At 33.4% G+C, this 7,240-nt stretch overlaps 1 long non-coding RNA gene across 1 annotated transcript; it reads left to right on the forward strand.

Annotated features, from left to right (window-relative positions):
• The first annotated feature begins 221 nt into the window (after positions 1 to 221).
• LOC145043282 (uncharacterized) lies at positions 222 to 4,116 on the forward strand. The gene is made up of 3 exons (XR_013680943.1): positions 222 to 473; positions 1,575 to 3,423; positions 3,857 to 4,116. It is a non-coding gene; the product is annotated as an uncharacterized LOC145043282 (long non-coding RNA).
• Positions 4,117 to 7,240: the final 3,124 nt, after the last annotated feature.

The following is a 7,240-nucleotide window of genomic DNA, read 5'->3' on the forward strand; positions in this document are numbered from 1 at the left end:
ATTTGAGTCATCCCTTTAACAATAAAATACTTATATTAACAAAAAAAAATATATTAAAAGCAAAATAGAATTAAAGATTTATATCTTATTTTAGATTTTCTACTTATATCTCATTAATTTTTTTCAACATAATAACTTTATTTATTTATTTTTTTACTAAAATTAGACTTCCCACCAATTTTTCAGTAAAAGTAAATTCCCCCCAAATTGACCCCTAAAAATCCAAACATTCTCCGAGCGTTTCCCCCAATTCCCTCTCTCTTTCGCTTTTCCTAAAAATCAAGAAACTGAAATCGACGATTGTCTCTCCTCTATTACTCTGCATCCGTCAAACGTATCCATCGATCCCCTGCTACCGAACACGTCTGCCACTTAATCCGATTGGGCATTGGTGCACAAAGTTGGGGGTCACTTCACACCGTGTCCTCTTCGAGAATTCAGGTTTCTTACTAGAGCGTGAACCATCTGACTAGGTATTTATATATGTAGCTGACTCAACACCGAAAAATCCTGCAACTCCTTCTCACTCAGTTTATTAACACTGGTAGTATAACATACGAATCGCTAAATCACATCATAGTAATACGATTTAGGTGTATGTATACGTTAGTTTTATGAATTTAGTGATATATTGTATCTGCTATTGACAACCCATTGTAATGCTTCATCAACAAATTTCAATTCAGATGTTAATTTCGTAAGAAAAACACAGGCAATAAGCATATATTTTCTTTGGAGTTCTCATAGCATCACACATTAGATTGCATCGAAACTTTGAAATTTCTATATTTCTTCAAACTACTAGCTGATTTTAGTCCTAGAAAACTGTATGTTTGTAGTTTTAATGCTTCATACAATTTGATTATGATGAAATGCCAAGATTTGCTCAAGCCCCACCATCTCTCCGAATGACTTTGTATTTATGAGTTTATTTGAAGTATATTTGTTGGATTTGGTTGAGATTCAATGGGAGCATGATTTCTAAGGGCATGAGTTCATATGGTAATTTTGTGTTCTGTTATAATTTATAAAATAGGTCTATTAATGATCGTACTTGGTTATGGTGGTTTCCTTTTATAACTTGGAATTTGTGTAATTATGTAATACATGGTATGATTCTTTTGATAGTCTAGATAATGTATCTCTTGTTTCTTGTTTTTGATTTTTTGGGAATACCTAAGCAGTTAGAAAGTTTTAAATTGCTATTTGTTAATTTTACATTATATATGGTAGTTAATATGATTTGTTTGTTAATTTTACATTCTAATATTATATTTTCACTGTACAAGGTTGTCCTGGCGTCTATTTGTTATTCTTCTCCATCTATAAACTTATTGGTGCTTCCTTTTTTTTTTTTGTCTAAATTCCCTATTCCCTCTCAAGAAAATGCATGCAAGGAAGACCACAAATGAGTAAATTCACAAATCCCTTTTATGATTTAGTGATTTTCAAGTTAATCATATCCTAATACTTACACATATTTCATATGAAACTTCAATATGTCATGCTTTAAGTTTGTAGCAATATTATTATTCAATCTTTTAACATAGTATAATCTTTACTTTTGTTTGCAGAAGGTAAAGGGCAACCTTCATTCTAGTGTTTTGTCGTGAAAGGATTCTAAGAAGTATCTTATTTGAAGGTAATTTCAACCCACAAACATATAACCTTCTTCAACATTATGATTATTTTAAGGTACTCCTTCCGTCCCATTTTTATTGTCTACAGACAAAAAAACACAAAGTTTAAGAAAACAATAATTACTGATTACTTTAATCAGTAAAATGACATTTATACCCTTTTTTAAAAAAGCTTACATTACTCTCTTTTAAAATTCTAGATTTTTAATTACTCTATATGCAATAGAAACTTTGCGGTAAAATATTTACTAAACAAAAGTAATAATCTTATTTTAAAAATTTTGTTTTCTTTTGGTAAACAAAGGGAGGTAAAAGTGCCGCCATATTTTAATGTCAAAATCACCTAAATTTTTGACTATTCATATCCTAACTGAAAGAATTTTAATCGTCAATTTTTTTTTCAACCACTTTTAAATTTCATATTCTTTTGGTGGCAAATATGCCACCATAACTATGTACATAACAATAAATTTGCCTATATTTATTTGCATCTAACAGTTCGTAATACACCATATTCAAGTTTACTCTCATTTGACACTTAAATTTCATATGGAGCATTTCATAAATCCACTCACTAAAAAAAACACTACCATTGCACAACGTCATGCTATATTGCAAGTCTTATTGCAAGAAAGTTTTGATGGACGATTAAAGAAAGGTTCCGCAAGTGAAGTAGCTTCACTATTCTCAGTTTCTAAACGAACCGTTAGTCGTATTTGGCGTCAAGGTAAACATCAAGTTGACCAAGGATTACCGGTTGATTTATCTTCAAACATGTCAATGGTTGTCGGGCGGAAAAGGATACAAATAAATTTGAATCAAGTTTCAGAAATTCCGTTACGTCGTCGATCCAATATACGATCTCTTACAAAATCTTTAAATGTTTCAAAATCAACTATGCATAGACGGATTAAGGTAGGTGTGCTTCGACCGCATACAAATGCCATCAAGCCGACTCTAACTCATGAGAATAAAAGAGCAAGGTTAGAATTTTTTTATCAAAGATTACGTTGTCATCATTATTTAGTCCACTTCCTACATTCTACGATATGTTTAATGTTGTCCATATTGATGAGAAATGGTTTTACATGTCAAAACCATCCAAACGTTACTATCTAGTCCCCGGTGAGGATGAACCGTTAAGAACATGCAAAAGCAAAAAATTTATCACAAAGTTATGTTTCTAGCGGCGGTAGCAAGACCGAGATTTGATTCATCGGGCAACAAAGTTTTTTCGGGAAAAATAGGTATCTATCCATTTACAACATTGGAACCCGTTAAACGTTCAAGCAAAAACCGTGTTGCGGGAACATTGGAGACAAAGCCTATTCTATCGGTGAACAAAGAGATAACAAAGTCATGGTTGATAGAAAAAGTTCTACCGGATATTAGAGCTAAATGGCCGCGAGGTCATACGGGTCCCATATTTATTCAACAAGACAACGCAAAGCCCCATGTTGATGTTAATGATAGCGAGTTTCTTGAAGCGGCATCTCGAGATGGGTTTGATATTCGACTTTGTTTTCAGCCCCCAAATTGCCCGGATTTGAATGTGTTAGACCTTGGATTTTTCCGGGCAATACAATCACTTCAAGAACAAGAGGCTTTAGGTACAATTGATGAATTGGTTGGTGCGGTTCAAACAACTTTTAAAAGAATGCAATCACAACAACTTAACAATGTTTTTTAACTCTACAAACATGCATGAAAGAGATCATGAAGATTCAAGGTGTCAACAACTATAATGTACCGCATATTGGTAAAAATAGGTTAGAACGACAAGGTAACTTGCCACTCCAAATTGAGTGTGATGAGTGTTTAATAGATGATGCTATAATGTTTTTGAACCATTAAAAATTGCTTATCAAAAGTTTTTGTAAAAAACACTTCACTGTGTTTTGATTTTATTGTAATGAAAACGTAAATATATTTCTCTTTTGGAATTGAAGTTCACCAATTTATTGCCACTGTATCTTTTGTTTTCGTAAAGTAAATATTCTAATTTACTCTTATTTTCCTTCTCAAAAATTAGAATATTAAAGATAGGATAGATGACTCAAATAAAGGGTAAAATTGTAAAAGTGCACATTTATTTTTAGCAACGATAATAATTTTGGGACAACAAGAAATAGGAAGGTAGACAATAAAAATGGGACGGAGGGAGTATTTTTTTATTTACTCTTTTAGTATGTTAAAGATAAACCATTTCGATGCAGGTCTTGATGGATGCATGCAACACTTTGTGTTTCGCTCTCGAGTGTTCAAAAAAGGATAGTTGCTTCCATAAAACATAAGAAAATGCTTCTTGGAATTTTGTTTGGAAGCTTACGTCAGTATGCATGCTAGTAACTACTCTGTATGATGTTTCAATCCCAAATTGATAATATTACTCTTATTATTTTTCTTAGTTTAAAAAATTGGTGTTTACATATAATTATAAGATTTTAGTATATGTTAATATCCTTTTAATTGTATTGTTTCTGCACAATGCTGCCAATTCATATTTAATACAATTTATCTACCTAGTCATTTAATTTTTCATTGTCTTTTTGAATAGTGTGATCAAAGTCGAAAAGGGGCATTTTAAAGTTGAATGCTATTGTTGGTATTCTCTATGTGGAGTTGTTTTGATTTGGATTTTTCAGCTCTAAAATGGAATATAATACGAAAACTGGGACTATTTTACTACAAAAGGGCAATATGGTCTTTTACATTTTGTGGCGTTCAAGATGCAGGTACAGACCGTAGTAACAATTTACGTCCCCTTCAAAGTGGGACTATTTTACCACCCTATGGTGTATGATCTGGTGCAATTAAAAGAATAGATGAAAAAAATGGCAATTTGGTCCTTTTTTATAGCTCTTATTCAATACAATTATATTGTTATTTGTTTTTGTTTTTATTATTTTTATTTTTTTTGGTTTGTTCATTTTTTATTCTGCCAAATGATATCAAAGATAAAAATTGTCAAATTTATGAGTCTTCCAAAAAGTCTAAAATTGTCATTTTTTTGTATAATAACTTAACCAGGAAACAATTTTAGTTTTACAACAATAAATTTTCATTTTATAAAGACTATTCTTTAAACTTAAAAATACAATAGTACAACCAGAATGGACATTACATAACTATAGTAACATATTCAATGAACGACCCCTAATTATACCGATAAGAAATTATTGTTCTTTTTATAACTATATTTGCATATAGACACGTTAATAGCTGTAATCATAACTAAACGCTACCTACACTCACAATATTTGTTTCTTCTCAAAGCCAATTCATCATATTTTGACACACATGATAAAACGTACATAACCATAAACAACCAATACCAACTTGTTTTTCGTTTCTTGCGTTAACTAAGTATAACTAGTATAGAACCGCCATATGGACACACAAATATTTAGTGTTACCATATGTATCACATTTTAGCTACTTTGTTTGTTATGTGTCTAAAAAGACTCCAGGTTATAGACACACATACAACTGCCTCATGTCACAATACGTTTATCTACTATCGCTCCTAAAAAAAGTATGACAATGATAATCGATACCTGTGGCTGATTGTGACCTATGGCCTCAATGTTCGAGTGTGACTAATATTTGTCACATTTGGTATAATTAAGTGTGGTTAAAGTTTTGATTATCTATAAAATGGCCACACAAACTAATTTAAATGTATCCAAAAACAGTTTGTAAAATTTTTTAATGACATTTGGCCACACTTTTAATACAAAATGTGGCAGGCCATCAAAACACATCAAAACACCTACTAAAATATTGAGATACAAAGGACCGACTTGCACCTGATTCAAAAAGCACAAAAGAAGACGAGGAATTCACTAAGAAGGTACCTAGTAGAATCATAAACATAAGCATACCATAAAATAAATGATTGAATAATAAATAGAAACATAACAGTAATGACATCCGGTGCCGCCCTGGCCTGCTCAGTAGTAAGCTGGAAAGCACGACCTCAATCCCTTGGGGGCTTCAACTTACTTTGGCATCCATCTGTGATCCTCAAAGTAGCTGGCGTTGGAGCCTGCACCAGTTGGCCGCAAGCAATCAATATTTTTCCTTCACATGGCGCTTGGTGGTGGGGCCTAATGGTGAGAATCCTTGGTATAATTCCCCTCCTTGCCACATTTGTAGCATCCAAATGAAGATCGGCAATAACAACCATGAATCTTGCCAGACTTGACACAAGTGCGGCCTCTCCGTGCCCTAGATTTGAAATCATCAGGCTTGAACCACTTTGCTACAGGAAGTGATTAAATAGGAGCTTGCCTCAACTTATTCATTTAAATATCTATCTCAATCTCTCACCTCCTTGTAGCATCCTGATGCTTAGTGAGGGTATCATAACTCTCGGTGGACATAAATTGTTAGATATTCGTCTTAAGCATGCTCAAGTACCAAGTCATATGAGTCTGCTCAGAAGCATTAAACCCAAGCCAGAAAAGAGCCCTCTAAGTAAACATCTTGGTGACCTTCCAGGGTCGGATTTGGGTACCGTTTGTTGGAGGAACGCGTACCATCTTGATGGAGGAGGCACATAAATCGAGATTCTCGATCCATCCCGGAGCCACTAAGATGTTTCTAGATCTTAAAAAGGAGTATTGGTGGCCCTATATGAAGAGAGATGTAGCATGGTTTGTTGAGACGTGCCTAACCTATCGTAAGGTTAAGGCCGAACATTAGAGACCGCATGATAAGTTGCATGTCACACCCCAAAACCGAGAACGGCGGAAACGTTCTGGGGCGGAGGACGTCATGTATGCATCACAACAATTGCAAAGTAGTAAACAAGCAACAACATCATCCATTGCATTAATAGTATAATTTTAATTACAATTGTTTTCTTTCATAGTACAAGACAACAAGATAACTAATCAAAATAAAAGACGAGTCTTGACTGCTCCGTCTTCTCTAAACCTTGCATCGGCACCTATCTATTTGTAACCTGAGAATACAAGTTATTTTGAAAGTGTAGATCAGCATTTAAGCTGGTGAGTTCATAAGTATTTAATGTTATTGCTTTGATTAGTTGTTATGAAAGACTGGTGAATGATTGATGAAACATTTAGTATAAGTATGAAAAACTCTAGAAAATCCCTTATTTCCTACTAGTATAAAAGCAGTCTCCTACCAAGACTCGAATGTTTTGAAAGTACGCATCACTTGAAAATGTGACGGTTTTTCCCTGTTTAACTATTATTAGTTAGTCCCTTAAGTATACCTGAAATGGTATCAACCTAAAACATCCGTAGATTGTTCATTTACCTCTGTTGCTAACAGCCGGGTTTAGGAATAGTTGGTCTCTTATGTATACCCGCGATGGTATCAACCTAAAACATCCGTAGATTGTTCATTTACCTCTGTAGCTAACAGTGGTTCTCGGAACGGTTAGTCCCTCAAAGTACCCTTTAGTACTAGGATATAAAGTCCAATCTATCTCGTCGATGATGTGATTGTATCACAAGGTAAAGATAGAAAGGCGAACTATATAACAGTATCTAGACATCTAACATGTAATAGTAATTTGCCATATAATGTCTATGTAAAAGTATTCATGTATAAGTATTCATGTAAGA

The sequence above is a fragment of the Lactuca saligna genome, chromosome 4 (assembly GCF_052625555.1).
Source record: "Lactuca saligna cultivar CGN05327 chromosome 4, ASM5262555v1, whole genome shotgun sequence".
NCBI lineage: Eukaryota > Viridiplantae > Streptophyta > Magnoliopsida > Asterales > Asteraceae > Lactuca > Lactuca saligna.